The sequence below is a fragment of the Sapajus apella genome, unplaced genomic scaffold (assembly GCF_009761245.1).
Source record: "Sapajus apella isolate SASKATOON/1434 unplaced genomic scaffold, GSC_monkey_1.0 scaffold74, whole genome shotgun sequence".
Taxonomy (NCBI): Eukaryota; Metazoa; Chordata; class Mammalia; order Primates; family Cebidae; genus Sapajus; species Sapajus apella.
In genome coordinates this window covers 7,803,788-7,821,685 of record NW_022437014.1, presented here as the reverse complement: position 1 = coordinate 7,821,685, position 17,898 = coordinate 7,803,788, and the positions used below count along the sequence as shown (strand labels likewise).

General features: G+C 39.0%; 1 protein-coding gene and 1 pseudogene across 2 annotated transcripts in view; one reads left to right on the top strand and one right to left on the bottom strand.

Annotated features, from left to right (window-relative positions):
* The window catches only part of SLC35F4 (solute carrier family 35 member F4), a 320,825-nt gene that overhangs the window by 244,501 nt on the left and 58,426 nt on the right, over positions 1-17,898 (top strand). The gene's annotated exons all lie outside the window — the stretch shown is intronic.
* On the bottom strand, positions 1,262-2,052 carry LOC116532088 (annotated as a pseudogene).

The following is a 17,898-nucleotide window of genomic DNA, read 5'->3' as shown; positions in this document are numbered from 1 at the left end:
AACTTTTTCATCCTGGACTGAGGTCATGATGATTCTGTTCCTTAACATGTAAGAAAGAATCCCCTGTGCCAAGGAACCTGAAAGAAGTTAAGTGTTAGAAATTGATCATTAATATATACTGAGTGCTCTTATTCTAAATCATTGAAGTATCCTAATAAATGAGTTTCCAAATTCAAAAAAAAATGCATAGGCTAAGTGCTGTAAGCAGTAAAATTTCAGTGTTTTTACACTATGCACACACACAAAACTTGTTTCCAACACCAGTAAGAAAACTAAGCAATAATATGGTCAACAGTGCTCCTTAACCTTTAGAATAACTACATAAGAACATTCTTTTTTCCTTAAAATTATTTTTGCCATTTTAAGGTGAGTTTTTGTGATGTTTTCTATGTTCCACATCTTCATAGGAACCAGAAAAAAGCAGTGAAGACTCCATGCTTCAGTCAAAAACTCAATCTCCCTGAAAATACCATGTAACCCAGTTGGCATAATTTCCCAAGACAGTGTGGTTTACAAAAGAACTAATCCACACTGCATTGTAAATAATTATCATGGGCCTAGACATCTTGACAAGACATAAAGGTCCGCCCTGAACCTAAATGTGTCAGAGCAGTCAGTGTTGTACCATAGCTACTGCTTCACTTTTGTGTCATTCTTATTAGCAAGCTTCATTTCTAGATTAATGGTTCTACCAAATACAAATATGAAAGTTTACTTTTAATAAAAGAATGTTGCAAATTATGGTCACCCACATCTTTTCACAAAGTACTTCAAGCATTTAAAAAAATGATAATCTTTACAAAAATATACAGAGACACCACAAATTGGTAGCTGTCCATAGCATTAAACAAACTGGACTCTTATTTTAAAATTTTTTTTATTTTTTGTTTTTCCATAGGTTCTTAGGGTACAGGTGGTATTTGGTTACGTACATTTTATTATTATTTTATTATTATATTTTAAGTCCTGGGGTACATGTGCAGAATGTTCAGGTTTGTTACATAGGTATACATGTGCCATGGTAGTTTGCTGCACCCATCAACCAGTCATCTACTTTAGGTATTTTTCCTAATGTTATCCCTCCCCTACCCCCCACCTACCAACAGGTCCCAGTGTGTGATGTTCCCCTTCCTGTGTCCATGCATTCTCATTGTTCAACTCCCACTCATGAGTGAGAACATGTGATGTTTGCTTTTCTGTTCTTTTGTTAGTTTGCTGGACATGGATGAAGCTGGAAACAAACTGGACTCTTAAGAGTGGCTTCTCAACAGCATATCATTTTAATTGTGACCATTGCCTGGTACAGAGAAAACTAACAACTATTGTTTTAAGCATCATTGTAACACTGTATTCCTGATAATTTAAGTAAACAAAACTATGAGTAAATGAATGATATACTCCTAAAAATCATCATGATTTATATTGTCAGTGGCCATTGAACATAGGATTAGTCCAAGACCTTAATACAGATTTTGACCTAGACCTAAACTGTGATTTTGACTGAGATTAGCATCTTGGTGGTTCTTCTTTCCCTAATTCCTTTCCATATCTTGAGCAAGACTTGTAATGTGTTTTGGAATCTGTTTTAGAGGTGCCTCTATTTTTGGTGTGAGATGCAGATGTAGAATGTGATTTAGCCTTCATTTCTTTCTTGGTCTGGGATGTGGACTGTGATCTTGAATTGGATTTAGATCTTGAAAAGGATCGATTTCAGTGTTTGAATCTATCATATTTGGAATGGCTTCTGCTACGTGTGGTCTCTCAGTTGCTCTACTGTTTCTAGTACTATGTGATCTTCTATAGCTATAATCAGAAGTCTGACTTCTTGATCTCCTTCTTTCACAACTTTGGCTTCTAGAATGTCTGTATCTGTCATAATCATCACAGCATGAAGAACTATACACAATTCTCCCTTCCTTGGCTTTCATCTTATTTGGTGTCTTCTGATCCCCCTAGAAAAACTATATTTCAGTCTGCCATCCACAAATCTACTTTCTGTCCAAATTATGTAAAGCATCTTCAGCATCACAAACATCCTCAAACTGAACATAAGCAAATCCTCTTGGATGGCGAATGTAGAAATCAAATGGAACATACACATCAACTATAGGACCATAACGACCAAGTTCATGCTGTAAATCTTCACACCTGGTGTCACTGGCCATGTTCCTGTAAAACACAGATGTGTTCCAGAATGCTAGCAGCAGAGTATGGCGGTGGCATGAGTCTCAGCCCAGGGCACTAACAGTCTCAGCAAACCAGCTGCAGCTCCGGCGGCCGATCCTCCACTCCCACCCCTCATCTATAATCTTGCAATTCCAATCTCTCATTCATGCTCCTGAGCTCTGTCCCTGCTTCCTGGGTTCCTGCCCTATGTGCCCACATATCTAGCAACTGTACAGATCTATGTGTGTTGATCTTCAATAAATTGATGTATATATAGTGATAATGCCTGTGATCATTCTATGAGAAAACTGTTTCTTTTCTATTTATGCACACATTTTAATTTTGGACTTTCTGTATGGTACAACTAAAGTTGTGCCTTCATTAAAGTCAACATATACCATAGCATCACAGTCTTCTCATGTGATTTCTCATCACAGTTTTCTCAACATTTTTCTGGAAGATAATATTGCATGTTTTTCCTCCTCCTAGTTGCACCATGGAAATTCTGTGCCTCAGTCACATTTACATTTATATATATCTTTAGAAAGGCAGTGCTTCAGTCCAGCAACTCTGCTGCACTTTAAGTGGAAAACAGCCTTGATTCTCCTTTCATTTGTCATAGTTTCCCACTGTGCCTAACAATTGATTTTTTAAAAAAATTTAGTGGAGGTCAAACATTGTTTCCATGTGGAGCAAATGGTTTCCTGGGGAGAAAACAAACCAGTCCTTGTAGCTTTCAGCAGTGTTCCCAGAACAGCAGCTAGACACCAGCCATAGTGGAGTGTGTGCTACAGAACAGGAGACTTAAAACGAATTCAGAGGAAGCACTGAGAACAAGACAAATCATGTGAAAAGATGATGAAACGTTCTCCAAGAGTGGTGCTCTTAGCATCTGACAGTGTCTCTGAACAACGCTCACCTGTATCCAATGGTAACTGCTGTTTTCCTGGGCACTTGCCCTTCTCCATGTGGTGGTTTTTATGCTTCTTATACTCACTGTTATCATTACTGTTTATTCTCAGGGGAAATCCATGAGATATAGCTGAAATGACCTGTGTCCTAAATATGATTTTTACTTACACAATTGGCAGTTTTGAAATGAAAACTATGTTAGGGAAATTTGTCAGAGTCCCTAAAGGAGAATTTTTTTTTAAAGTTGCTTTGATTTGACTTGTTGACATATCAGGTAGTTTATTCAGAGCCCAAACTCTTGTTATTGTGTTTAAGGGATTTTTGTGTCTTTGACTTTGCTGATATTTCAGTAATTTATTTAGATGCTGTTCTCCAAAACTGTATGTAGACAAGGAAATGACATAAAGAAAGAATTCCATATAAGAGTCAAGCATTTGAGGAAATAAAGGAACATAAAAGGAATTGATTAAAATTTATGTTTTTCTACATAGGTGAATTGAGACCTTTATCAGCCTAATGGAAATTCCAACTGAGCTGAGGTTGAGCCCAATTCTAAAGATTGAAGGGGAAAACAGCAACATTGGGATGAAACTGTCAGTTCTTTTGACTCAGAGACATTGACTAACATTCAATCTTAAAGATTAAAACATTGAAGGCTTAAAAACAAGGAAGGAAGTAAATTTCCCTTTTTCAGAAACACTATCATTCACTTGTTTAAACATTAGGTTTCATAAATTGATAACATTTTTACTTAATGCAGCAACAAGCTAGAATTACTTTTACTTCAAGTAGTTTTATGAATATTGATTTCAAGAATGAGCAGTCAGGCAGTATCTATTACATTATTTCTTAGGTTTGTCTGAGAGACTGTATTTCATTCTGATTTTTATGATGAATGATAATAAACCAATCAGGTCAAAAGCCCAGAATAGCTATGTGAATTTTTAACTAAATAATGCTTCTTTCTAAAAATGCAGTTGAATTATTTAAAGTAAGTACAATTTCATAAGCAATTAGATAACAAAGTTTTGCTTAGACCTGGTCCAAGGAATAAATGCCTTTGCTAGACAGCTTATTAACCACTAGTGCTTGATTCTCAGATGAATGCTTGCAATAGGGACTGGCAGGTTAGGAATTCTTCCTCAATCTTGTTTCTATATTCTAAATATATATACCAAACCCATTTTTGAGACTGCAAAGCTGAATGCCAATCTGGGCTATGTCCAAATGATCACAAAATATAAAATACTTGCACCCCAAAAAAGGGGACTTTATGTTATGTTCATCTTAACACAAGTTACACCATCTGAAGTCTTCTATTACTTCTAGTTGGCAAGGCTGAAAAAATGAACATATTGTTGCAATGTAAAATGTGAACTTAATATACAAAATTGTGTGTTGCCTTTGCCCCTGGATAGACTTGTGAATTTCATTTATTGGAATTACTATAAACCAGGAAAGAGAAGAAGTAGGAGGATGTGAGGGCTACAGTGCCACATTGTCCCTTCCCTTTAACCAGGAACTCACATCCAGTAAATAAAACCTCAGATTTTCCTTAAAAAAAAAAACTTTTCAAAACGGAAAACTCTGCACACCCCCTTAGAAATACCACTCTACTAATTATCAGTCATTACCATTTTGAATTTCTTCTTCAACTTTATGTTAACCAAACTTGGTAATGCCACACTTTGATGTTCTTGCCTGAGAATGTTTTAGTTTGAAGATGATTGATTGTACCTCCATTTCCTAATCCACAAATACTTCAGGTTTCTGATATTTTAAATGAGAGACTCTCTAAACTTCCATCCAACTCTAATAGTTTTTTTTTTTTTTTTTTTTTTTTTAGAACTTATTGCATGCTATCAAGTTCTGGTTCTTGAACTTTTGGGGGGACATGGATTCCTTGTTGAGTATGCAATTTAAGTTATGGAACATCTCTGCAGTAATATGCACATACACAAAATTTTTGATATAGTTTTACAGTATTTTGGAACCTTCTGAAGCCCCCAGATGTCCCTGGACCCCGGGTAAAGAGCTCCCACCAGAGCATATACATCTTCCCATTTGTGAGTTGTAAAGAAAAAAGATACTGCTGATGCTTTCTACATGACTGGATTTTTTAAATGTCAAATACACAAGTCTTTTGACATTTTATTTTAAAATCTTGGTCATGTGATCAATTTGTTTTACTCCTGTGCTAATAATACATCCTAAATATCAGCTGAAAACACTTAGGGCTAGTTTTAAAATCTTCTCTCAGATCCCACTTGATATGACTTTATTACTGAAATGAAAAAAGAAAATAACTCTCATTACAAGACACCATCATTACTTACCCCAAGGACAAACCAACTCTAGTGCATTTAGATGACATCTTTAAAGTCTCTTCTGTTGCCTACATATCAGGTCAGAGTTTTTTTTCCTTCTTTGAATAACAAATAATTTTTGAAAAACAAAACTAAAAGCTGAACTATCACAATCTGTAAATGGCATGCAATATGTCCCAGGTTCCCTATTAATTTCTTGGCTAACTCCTCCTCTGTGTTCCTGCTTATGCATCACTTCCCTACAAAAGCTTGCTTGAGCCTCCAGCTGGGTTAAATGCCTCTGCCATGGCTCATACAGACCCATTCTACCCCTCCTAGCATACTGCTTAAATATACTATTGCAATTGCCTATTTTCTGATCTGTATTTCCCTAAAGTCTTTAAACCCTGTGAGGTGAGGGTCATCATTATTCACAGCTATTTTATGAGCACCTAAGATAGGGCCTAGCACATGCAGGGTATTGAGTAAATGTTTACTGGGTGAGTGAATAAACAAATGCATGTAATGTATATAAAGGTATCTCTGATTTGGCAGCTATGTCATTTTTTTTTCCTTTTTAAGAATAAATGACCATCATTCTCAGCAACAAGAACAGAAAACAAAACACCACATGTTCTTACTCATAAGTGGGTGTTGAACAATGAGAACACATGAACATAGGGAGGGGAACATCATGCACAGGGGTCTGTTGCAGGGTGGGGAGCTAGGGGAGGAATGGCAGGTGGTGAGGGGATAGGGGAGGGAGAGCATTAGGAAAAATACCTAATGTAGATGACGGGGTAATGAATGCAGCAAACCACCATGGCACTTGTATACCTATGTAACCTGCACGTTGTGCACATGTACCCCAGAACTTAAAGTATAATAATAAATGAATAAATGCAGTTAATCTGAGCTCAGATTTCCAATATGGGGTTTCCTTATTAATGGGAAAGAGTCATCTATAAATCATCATCCAAAAGCTAAGCCTCAAATTATCTGATTTAACATTCACACTATTTTTGGAAAACAAAACCACGTTTTCATAATGTATAATGCAGTGTCTGTGGCTCTTATTGAGGAAGGGGACGGGGAGAGGGAGAAGAGGGGCTAAGGTGTAGTCAGCTATAGCCAGGAGAAGAGTGGAGGAGGCTGACCCACAATGTCAAGGGTTGACCAAAAGGGAATTTAGTCCTTATTTAAGATGAAGATGGGGCTGTGGTTATCGGGTAGAGGGACCTTGCAACCTATATGGGCAAGGAGAGGCAGGGAAGCAAGGATGCTCTAAAGCAACAAGTAAAGGGAACAGACAGAAAAAGAGTGGAATTCAAAGTGAACAGGCAATGATGGAGACGGTAGACAGTAAAGAGGTGGAGCCTGGAGAAAATCCCAAATGCTCTGGGAAGACCCAACCAGCCTACCAGATTCATCCATTTCCCTAGAAGGCTGATCCTCAGGAGATATTTAACTTTGTCAATCTTGTTAGGGAATTCTCAGTATTTTTCACTGAGAGGCGCAAGAATCCTCTTGTTGTGCTTTTCTCTAGGGGAGTATGTACATCACAGAGTTCAAACATTCACACCTTTGATTGTAACCCAAGGGGGCTGTTAATCATCACAATTTAATATATAAGTCTTGTAACACATTTGACATCAAACTAGCCAGTGTGCAAGGGTCAATTTCCCCTTTATAACTCTAGAAAATTATACTCTTCAACCACACTAAGGTGGTACATGTTCTGAGAATTCTGTTGGTTGATGTCCTCTAAGTGGATCAAGAGAAATACTACTTAAATAAGAGAATAGGTATGAAGTTTCAGATTGAGAAGCTGAAAAAGTTCTGGAGATGGATGGTGGCGATGGTTGAGCCCCCATATGAATGTACTTAATTCAGCTGGACTTTACACTTAAGTTAAAATGATGAATTTTATGTTATGTAGTTTGCCACAATAAAAACATAAGAGAATAGCAATAAGAGCTTGATATGAGGAAGTGGTAGTTATTTTCCAATTTCATTTGTAGAAAATCAAGAGACATATGACAAAAAAATCTAGAATCAGGTGCTCAGTTAGTAGTGGTTAAACCAGCCATTGAGCCCTGGGAATCCTAATATCTGGTATAAGGTTCTGTTCAGGCAAAGCTCCAAATGTAACCCTCTATCTCATCTGTATGCATAACTGAGGTTCTAAAAGCCTCATAATGTTGTTTTGTAAAGACGATTAATTTCACACTGTGTGCTATGGATTTTAAAAACTATGTCCTTTGATAAAAGCCAGTACATAAGTTTAATTTATCACATAACCTATTGAAATTTCTCTCAAAACTACACTCCTTAAAGCAGTAGTTAACAATGAAGATTATGAGCAGAGCAGTATTTTTTTTTAAAGAAAATGTCAGAAAAGCTCCAAATCTAGCCCTCTATTCCATCCCTATGCTGAACCGAGGTGTTCTAAAAGCCTCAGTATTATTTTGTAAAGATGATCAATTTCACATTGTGTGTCATGGATTTTTTAAACTATGTTCTTTGGTAAAAGCTAGTACATAAGTTTAATTTATCACATAACCTATTGAAATTTCTCTTGGAAAATACACTCCTTATAATAGCCGTTAACAATGAAGAGTGTGAGCAGTTTTTTTTTTTTTTTTTTTTTTTTTTTTTTAATGTTTGTTTCTTGTTCTTTCAGGGATTCTCACTTAGATCTTTTGCTATAGGGAAGGTTCCAAATGCATTGATATTTCCTAGAAATATCTTGTCCTGTGCCTCAGTATAATTCTGAGAAATTTTTCTTAGTGACATGTTCTTTCTTAGTGAAATTTCTTAGTGAAATTGTCGTGGCAATGCTTAGGACTAAGTCACATTTTAAAGAAAGTGAGGATGAAGAATCGTACTGGTTTCACAAAGTTTAGGATTTTAACTTGTACTTAGCTGGGAAGAGAGCTCTACTTGGTATTAAGTCACAGGGTCCTCATAAAATTTTAAAAGTTTAGACTGAAATTTTCATAGAGTTTCTGGTCCCACCTTCTTATTTTATGGATGAGAACACTCAAATCTAAACAATTTAAGTGACATCCCAAGGTCACATAGCTTTCTTCCTACATGTTGTGTTACAAACCCCTCATATGCACTTGTTTAGAACAGGAACCAAGCTCTCTCCATGGCTGGCATACCACCCAGAACGCTTTATGGGAAGCTGTCTCACCTGAAATCTCATACCCACCATTCCCAGTTGCCCCCTCAAAGAGCTGTAGAGCTCATCTGCAATTTCCCTCTACTGCGACAGCTCAGCCCTGCACTAAAACAGTTGCCTGAGGTGGAATGGTCACATGCGCACGCACACACACACATCTCCTTTTAAGTCTTTTTTACTTCCAATTCTTTTTCAACTTGTTCTTAGTTATGATTAAAAATCTGTTTTCTTATCCTTTGAGAAATAACAACTTTACTCATGAAACCTCACCATGTATCAGCTTAAAGAATTATTTGTAGTTGTTGATAAACAAAAGATGAATGCTAATGATTACCTGTATCAAAGAAGTCTGTTCTAGGATTTAAAGAAAATTAGACAGAATAAATATCCAGGGCACCAACACTGAGAGTTTTTGGAAATACACAGAAATTTCCCTGAAGATCCCCTCCAGTAATTACCGACAACTTTTTCTTCCTCCTTAAATTAAATCTGCTTTTCCTCAACCACTAACTGTCAAAATAAATATGAAACTGTTTTTATTCAATATTTTCTTGTTTTACTTAATGACTGATTTCATTTTATGTGTTTCCCTACTGCAAATGTATGGGTTTTTTTTAGCAGTAATGGGATGTTAGTACCAATCTGCAGCCAAACCATGATTTATAACTTTGTTTATGTAGGGAAATGCATCTAGAGATGGAAAAACACCAGTTTATAAGTCAGAAACTGCTTATAGTATATGCCCTGAGTTTAAGTAAAATTCAATCTGTATTTTTTGAGAGGCTTCTAGGTAAAAAGGCACCAGTCCAGGATTTATAATGTTCTGCAGATAAAATACTTAATAACTCAAAGATACATTACATCATCTACTCCTTACAACAACTTTACTAGACAGATATTACTTTCCTCCTTGCTAATAAAGAAACTGAGGCTTGGAGAGGAAAGATAACTTGCTTAAGAGCACAATCCTAGTGAGAGGAAGAGCTGTCATTCTCTCCCAGGTCACCTGACTCCCAAGTCTGGGCTCCTTCAGCTGTTCTGTGGTGCAGCAATTATGCCCTAAGGAGACCATGCAGGAAGTCAAGCTATATTTTCAAAAGTCTTTGGAAGCTACGTATCAGAAGCTTCTGGGGAAAATAGGAATTTGTGCTGGATCTCAGGTAGAAAAATGTTTGCCCAAACTATTGCTGCCTTAGAAATACCTCTGAGAGAAAGCTATCCCAAATTATTAAGAAATTGAGAAGTATCATTGGAACAACTGCAACTCCAGGAGGATAGGGTGACTGATGCTTGTGACTGTGAGTGGCCCGTTGTTGGGGGAGGGCAGGGGACAGAGAGAGGAGCACAGACTGCCATCTTCTCAGGGGAGTATACGACAGGCTCTCCTTTGCCATCAGTAAGACTTATCCTTTATCAATATCAAGCCCCAGATATTTCACTTTGATATAAACTCCTCATGGAGTAAGACACACAATAAATTATATAGATGTTCTAGTAAGATTTGCTTAAAAGTGTTGATAAGCCAAATCTATTACATACACCTGCTAATCAGACCAACTCGGCATGTCTATTAATGGTCTCCATCCAGAAGGAGGAAACTCGGGCAGCTTCCCAAGATAGTAAGCAGTTGTTCTCAACTCTCCCATAGGACAGAGAAGCAGGGAGTCCAAAACAACCCAGCCCCTGCTGCACAGATCTTAAATATAATAGCTCCTTAGAGTTAATGGCATGCGGTGCTCATGAAAGATCTAAAAGTTACCATCAGTACAGTCTCCATCCCATGCTCACATCTCAAAGATGCAAATGTGAGGCAGCTCTTGATGCATCTGGAGTTTATTGACTTTCCTGCTAATTACCCAATTTCTCAAGTATTTGTTGAATATTTAGTGTGTTCCCAACATTCTTTCATGGAGGCATAAGTGATTCAAAATTAGTCCTTGTCCTTAATTACAGTATTGCTAATCTTGTTCATTTATTCATTTAGTCACTTAAATATTTCTTGAGCATTTGTAGTTAGAAATGATAAGACATATGCACATTAAAGTTACTAAACACAGTAGAGTATAATTAGATGTTATCTTTAGTTTCTCCCCAAGGGTCAGAGAGCTCAACAAATGCTCATGAAAAGCTATTAAGTGCCAATAATGGAGACACAGAAATAGCCAAGACAGAGCCCTGACTATTAAGCTCACAGCCAGGAAGAAAAATAAATAAATCAAAAATTACAGTAGAATATGGTGTAGTTAGGTAAGTGCAGTGTGCACAGAGGAGGGCAAATGGCCAAGGAATGCCCCTATGGGTAAGTGACACTTGAACTGAGTTTTGAAGCTTGAATATGAGTTCATACAATGTTGGCCCAACTGCTGAATGGGGAGAAGCAGTCATGAACCAGGCTAGCGAAAAAGGCAGGCATGAGACTTGAGATTTGCCTGTAATAGCGTGGGGCATTACGGCTCCCTCCTCTCTAACTGCTCCCACTAATGTCAGCTCCTTCCCCAAACCTCTGTTTTTTTTTTTTTTTTTTTGAGACGGAGTTTCCCTCTTGTTAACCAGGCTGGAGTGCAATGGCGCGATCTCGGCTCACCGCAACCTCCGCCTCCTGGGTTCAGGCAATTCTCCTGCCTCAGCCTCCCGAGTAGCTGGGACTACAGGCATGCGCCACCATGCCCAGCTAATGTTTTGTATTTTTAGTAGAGACGGGGTTTCACCGTGTTGACCAGGACGGTCTCGATCTTTTGACCTCGTGATCCACCCGCCTCGGCCTCCCACAGTGCTGGGATTACAGGCGTGAGCCACCGCGCCCGGCTGTTGTTTTTTTTTTAAGAGACAGGATCTTGCTCTGTTGTCCAGGCTGAATGGCAGTAGCACAATCATAGCTTACTGCAGCCTCCAACCCCTGGGTTCAAGTGGTCTTCCTGCCTCAGCCTCCAGAGTTACTGGGATTATCGGTGTGGACCACTGCACCCAGCCTCAAACTTTCATCTCTGCCTTTTCTACTCAATGGTGGTACCTCAGATTCTAGCTTTCTGAGGACATTATCACTGTCACTTAAGATAATGTCTCAGCAAAAGCTGGAGATCATGAGGCGGACCTTGTAAGACCTTAGGGATTGCACTCTTGCACCGCACGGAGACCAATGCCTGAGCACAGCTGCCTCATATGCTTTGTCCAGTTTTATTTTGTTTGCAGCGGGTGGGAGGCCAAGTTACTTCATCTCACTGGAACTCTCCCACGTATCTTGACCAACTTCACTGGACTTTGATGTTATTTACCTTTCAGTTTCTCAAACTCCCACCTCCATTCCTCTTCCTTCCACCTCCTTCGCCTCCTCACTAGTGAAACTACTTTTATTAATCACCTGAGAGGTTCTTACTGTTATAGACCATGGGCATTTCTTTCACTTTCAATCTCCTTGTCTTGTTGGCAGTCGTGGAAGTGATTAAATGGTAGTTCTTTTTTTTTTTTTTTTTTTTTTTTGGTGGGGTTGGGGGGATCTCTTAGAGTCTCTTGGCTCTATGACTCTGCTTTTGCCTTTGACGACTACTCTATTTCATTTGCTGGCCTCTGCTTCTTCCACCCCTTGATGACAGCATTTCCTGGGACTGTTCCCTGGAGTGTTCATCCTGGGCTTGCTGGACATCTTTACGCTCACAGCTTTAGAGAGTTTATTTCTCGTCCTGCCTTCCATTGTCTCTTATATGCGAATACAACTTTGTACGAACAGTCCTATCTTCTTCACCCAGACCCTTGTTAGATTTCTCCAGCTCCCTAGTTGAGATTTGTATCTGGATATCCTACCTCAAAACAGATCTGGCTTCTGTCTCCTTTTTAACCTTATCTTATACTCTTCTCTCCTTTATCTGCTGCACTCAATCTACACTACACTGACCTGCCTTTAGTTCCTATAACACACCAATCTCTCTCCCACCACAGGGCCTTTGCATGTGCAGTTTCTGCTTCCTGAATCACCCTTCCCTCTGTTTCTGCCTCAGCCTTAAAGTCCTGGTTTGCCTATAATCTCCTCAGAGAAGCATCCCTGCACCAACTTAGGTAACTAGACACCACTCTGCTATTCCCTATCACTACCCACTCTTGCATTCTTCATAGAACTTTGAGCTTGTTATTTTTGGCTGATGTATTTGCCTATACTTGCTCTACTCATATGTTTATGTGTTTGTTGACTTACTTTAAGCTTCCAAGGACTGAAACCATGTCTGTTTTATCAATTCAGTCTGCATGGCACCTATCACAGTACCTGGCACACAGCAGATACTTAGTAAATACACTGAGTAAATATTTGTTGGATACATGAGTGAGATCATCACCAGACTCACTCTCCATTTCTTCTCTACAGGAGGATCTTCCGCCCCAGGTTCTCTGTGCCAGGTTTTGATGTTGGAGCCACAAGCATATAAAGCATAGTCTTCCACACTCCTACAACATTTGCTTCATATATTAATAAGGAAAAATAAAATCGTGAGACAAAGTGAATCCTGAGCTGAGAGAAACTGATGGGTTAGGTTCTGTGGTTATAGGGTTTTTAAAGCTGAAAAACCAAAGTTTGTCTTACAGCCCAAATGAAACCTCATTAAGGCTTAGCTTCACCATTATTGAGTCCAGATGGCACAGTGGCCTTCACAGACCCTAAGCAGTCATCAGGCTGTTTCCCTCCTGGTCTTGACCAGTTTCCCAAGAAATGGTTGTCCTATAAGTGTTGTTCTTACTTCTGGGCTCTTCCAGTTTCTTACACCTTCTAGGCTCAGGGTCCTGCAGATCCTCATTTTTATTAATCCCAAAGTTTGTCATTATATTAGTCCATTTCATGTTGGTTTATAATTTACCTGTTTTCCAGTCTCTTTGCCCTAATATATAGTGTGAACTGAAGTAGAAACTTTCTTCACCCTCTTTGTAGACCATATGGTCTAGGTCAATGTCTGAAACATAGAGACTCCTCAGTAAATCCTTATCAATGAATGAATAAGCGTTGCCAAATCTCTTGTAGCCAAAACAAACAGTGACAAGGACAGTTATCCTCTGGGCTGTAGATGTGTGAGTCAGTTTCCCTAGTGTTTTTCTCTGATATTGGACAACTTTTATCCTCATATGGCAGCTCCTCCCTACAGTCCTGGAGGCTGGGAGCATGTGGCAGCCAGTCATCCACAAAATAGCCAGCAAGAGCCTGATGTGGGGACATGTAGGGGTAAGGATGGCCAAAGGAAATGGGTTCAGATAATGTTTAGAAGGTAATGCCAGCAGCACCTTTACCTTATTCCAAAGCCTGTGTAGTAAATTTAAGTCATCTTCCAGACAGTGTGAACATCAGAAGAATTATGTTTCACTCCATCAGATAAATTTAGAATTTTGAGAGCATGCATAACAAACTGCAAGAGCTGCCTCTACAAGAAACATTTTAAATATTCTATGCTCAACTGTCAGCAGCAGCACATTAAACATTCTAATACTTGCATAGCTGCTATAATTCGCCTCACATGGGTGAATATGGTAATCCCAGCAGGTGACTTGCCCTCCTTTGCTTACCAAAGGAACAGCACAAATACTTTGACATCATTTTCCCCTCATCTCTGGCCAAGAAATGACCCTTATGGTGGGGATTCTGATTAAACATTTGCAACAATCATGGGAGCAGAGAGGTGATAAACATGCCAAACCAGTTTTTCCTGAACTCAGGGTAGCAGGATTTCCAGGAGCTTAACAAAAGCTTCACATTTTCTTCTATTAAATCATAAAACCAGGTCTGAGTTTTATAAATCTTTTTACACTGTAAATAAAAGATGATCTTTTTTTCTAATAAAGCCAATTTGAATTATCTGAATCTGCCATCTGCCATCTTTTCATCCATTCATTTATCCATCTATTCATCCATCCATCCATCCATCCATCCATCCATCCATCCATCCATCCATCGGTCTGCACATGTGTCCATCCCCACCTCCCACATAACAGATTTTTGGATGGTTTATTGACTCCTTAAATTAACACAGTTTCTGTGTTTTCAAAATCTCTGCATAGAAAAGTGTTTCCTTGGTCTTTGCTTTTGTGTTCTGTCTATATTTCCTGCCTGCGCTTTCTCATCTCCCACTTGTTTCTCAATAAAAGCCAATCTGGTTTTTGCTCCTGCTACTCCACCAACAGTGCTCTTTCCAAAATCAACAATGACTGGCATGTTGCTGAAGTCACACTTGTACCATGGCCACCTTCTTCCATTCTCTTCCTTTGATTTCTCTATTGTTATAATTTCCTGAGTTTTTTTCCTCCATCTTTTGGGCTGCTTTTTTAATAGATTCATATCTTTTTAAACTACTGGGTTTCTTGAGTCTCAGACCTTGTTACCTGCAGTTCTCAGTCAACATTTTCCTTCTGGCTGATCTCATCTTCTCCTGTATGAGTTTGCCAGGGCTGCTGTAACAAAGCTCTACAAACATGGTGGCTGAAACAACAGAAATGTATTGTCTCACAGTGCTGAAGGCTGGAAGTCCAAGGTCAAGTGTCCACGGGGTTGCTTTCTTCTGATGCTTGGGGGAGGCAGTCTGTTCCACACCTCCCCCATAGCTTCTAGTGTTTTTTTGGCAATCTTTGGCATTCCTTGGCTTATAAAACATCCATTCTTTCTCTGGCTTCATCTTTACCTGGTGTTCTCCCCATGAATGTGTGTGCCCCAATTTTCCCTTTTTAGAAGAACATTGGTCATATGGAATTACAGTCCACCTTACTGACTTCATTTTAATTTGATCACCTCTGTAAAGGTGTTATCTCTAAATAAAGTCATGTGCTTAGGCACTGAGGGTTAGAACTTCGGTATGTGAATTTGATGGAGGGGAGACAGAGGGGAACCCAATTCCGTGCATAACACCTCCCATAGATTCAATGACTGGTACATATACTGATGACTCTCAAATCTGTGTCCAGCCCAAACCTGTTTTCTGAACTCTAGACCCATGTGTCCAGCTGCCTACTGACCATCTCTCCTTGGATGAGTTTCATGCACTTAAACTCACCATGTCTAAGACTGCATTCATCACCCTTCCCACAAACCAGCTCCTTTTTCTAGCACTGTGAATGGTGTTTTATCAATTCAGTTGTCCAGCACAGAAACTGATACTTACTCTTGACCCCCCTTTCACCCTCATTTCTACACCCACATTCAATTACTTACCGAGTTATCTCCATTCCATTTCTGCAATACGGTTCAATCTATCTCTCTTTAACCTCACTGCTGCCACCTCTTCAGGGCCAGTATTATCTCTCTCCTAGACATCCAGTGTTCTGTTAACAAGTCATTCTCCTCCAGTTTTACTTCCTCTCAATCCATTCTTCACATTACACAGTGATCTTCTAAAAACCCAAATCTGATCATTACATTTCCATATGTAAGTCCTTTCAAACGGCAGTGAGTGCCTTGGAAGTGGGCATTGACCCAGATTGGTGTTAGGCTTTGAACTGGACTTTGAAGGGAGGGTAGGCTTTAGGTAAGTGAGGAAGAGGCTTCTGTGAGCATGGAGCTGGGACTCACCATTGCGGGTTTATGTCCAAAGACTATTTCAGCCCATCACTGGCAGATGTGGATACCCATAACAATTGTGAAAAAACAAACTGATGCCGGTTGTTTAACTTATATCCCCAGAGGCAGAAACTTGAAAATAGTTTCATTTAGCTTGTGGCTTAAATCACACCAGAGCTGCCTAAGCAGCTGTCTCTGCCAGTTCCTGACAGCACTTCTCCCCTGGTGACAAATGAAACAACATTAGCTATGCCCTGGCATGCTCATCTGCTCATTTCTTTCTTTCTGCCAATGAACAAGGCATAAATAGTTTGCGAATTGATCCATAGGCTTACAGTGCAAAAGCCCACTTCCCCAAGAGAAGATATTTGTGGACCATTAGTACTGGCAAGGGGCTGTGCAGTGAATTGCCTCCCAAAGTAAAGGCTGGCTTGTCCACCCACTTGGCATCTAGCACTCTTTATAGAAATTGTTGTATAATTGGCTTTTCCTCTCCTGGCCCATAAAAAAATGAGGGCAAGCACCATGCCTTCTTGTTCTTCCCTGAGGGGCAGGCACTGCTAGGGACACAGTAGGCATCCATAACTTATTAGTTAATTAGTCATTCACAGAATTAGGCCAGTAGCCACAGGTTTCTTGATTTATTCCAAATTGAGTTTTGAACTATAATGAATTAAGAGACTGCCTTATTAATGCATTGTCAAATCTACCAATCAAGAAATTCGCCAGGACCATTTGGAAGAGAAGGTGTTCCAGGACAGTGTACAAAGGAATAATTTGTAAGTAGAGGGTTTCTGCAGTCCCTAGGGAGTAAATTGCCAAGCTTGTGAGAGCAGTGGTGACATTGCAAGAGGGTGGTGGTGGTGTCACAAGATGCATAAGGATTTCAGTACGCTTTGTATACACTTGTATGTGGGTAAATAACCTGGTTCAAGTTACAAGGAAATCAAGAATTTGGGGCAAAAAGAAAAGGTTCAAATAGAAGAAAAGTCACTATGAAAGTTAATGAAAGCAAACTGGGTGATTCAGGAAAGCAAGCTCAACATATGAAAATCCAGAAATAGAAAACAAATTAAAATCAGTCATTTATTTGAGTAAGATATTATTTCAAGCATAAGCACTCCCACTGCATCTAAAATATGAGCTTTAAAATGCCATTATTTGTGTTTTTGAAGAAATATGTATGTATTATAGAAAGCAAAGTAGCCTTATAATTGTCATGCCAGCATCTTGCCACCTAAAATAAAGAGATGTTTATTCAAAGGTACAACATTCGGAACTTTGTTTAATACTCTGGGAGTAGCTCATCTATCGACTTACACCGGCCAATATAGCACTTTCCGTTTTGTTTTCTTCATACAGCATAGCCTTTTCTTTTTTCAACTTTTATTTTAGAATCAGAGGATACATGTACAGGTTTGTCACAAAGGCATATAGTATGATGCTGAGGTTTGGGGTACAAATGAATCCATCACCCAGGTAGTGAGTACAGTACCCAACAGAGAGTTTTTTCAACCCTATCGCCCTCCCATCCTTCTTCCTCTTGTCTTCCCCAGTGTTTATTGTTCCTATTTTTATGACCATGTCTATACAATGTTTAGCTCCCACTTGCAAGTGACAACATGTGGTATTTGGTTTTCTGTTTCTGCATTAGTTCGCTTAAGATAATGGTTTGCAGCTGTATGCATGTTGTTGCAAAGGATATAAGTTCATTCTCTTTTGTGGCTGTCATATTCCATGGTATATATGTACCAGTTTTTTTTTTTTTTATCCAATCCACTACTGATAGGTACCTGGGTTGATTCTAT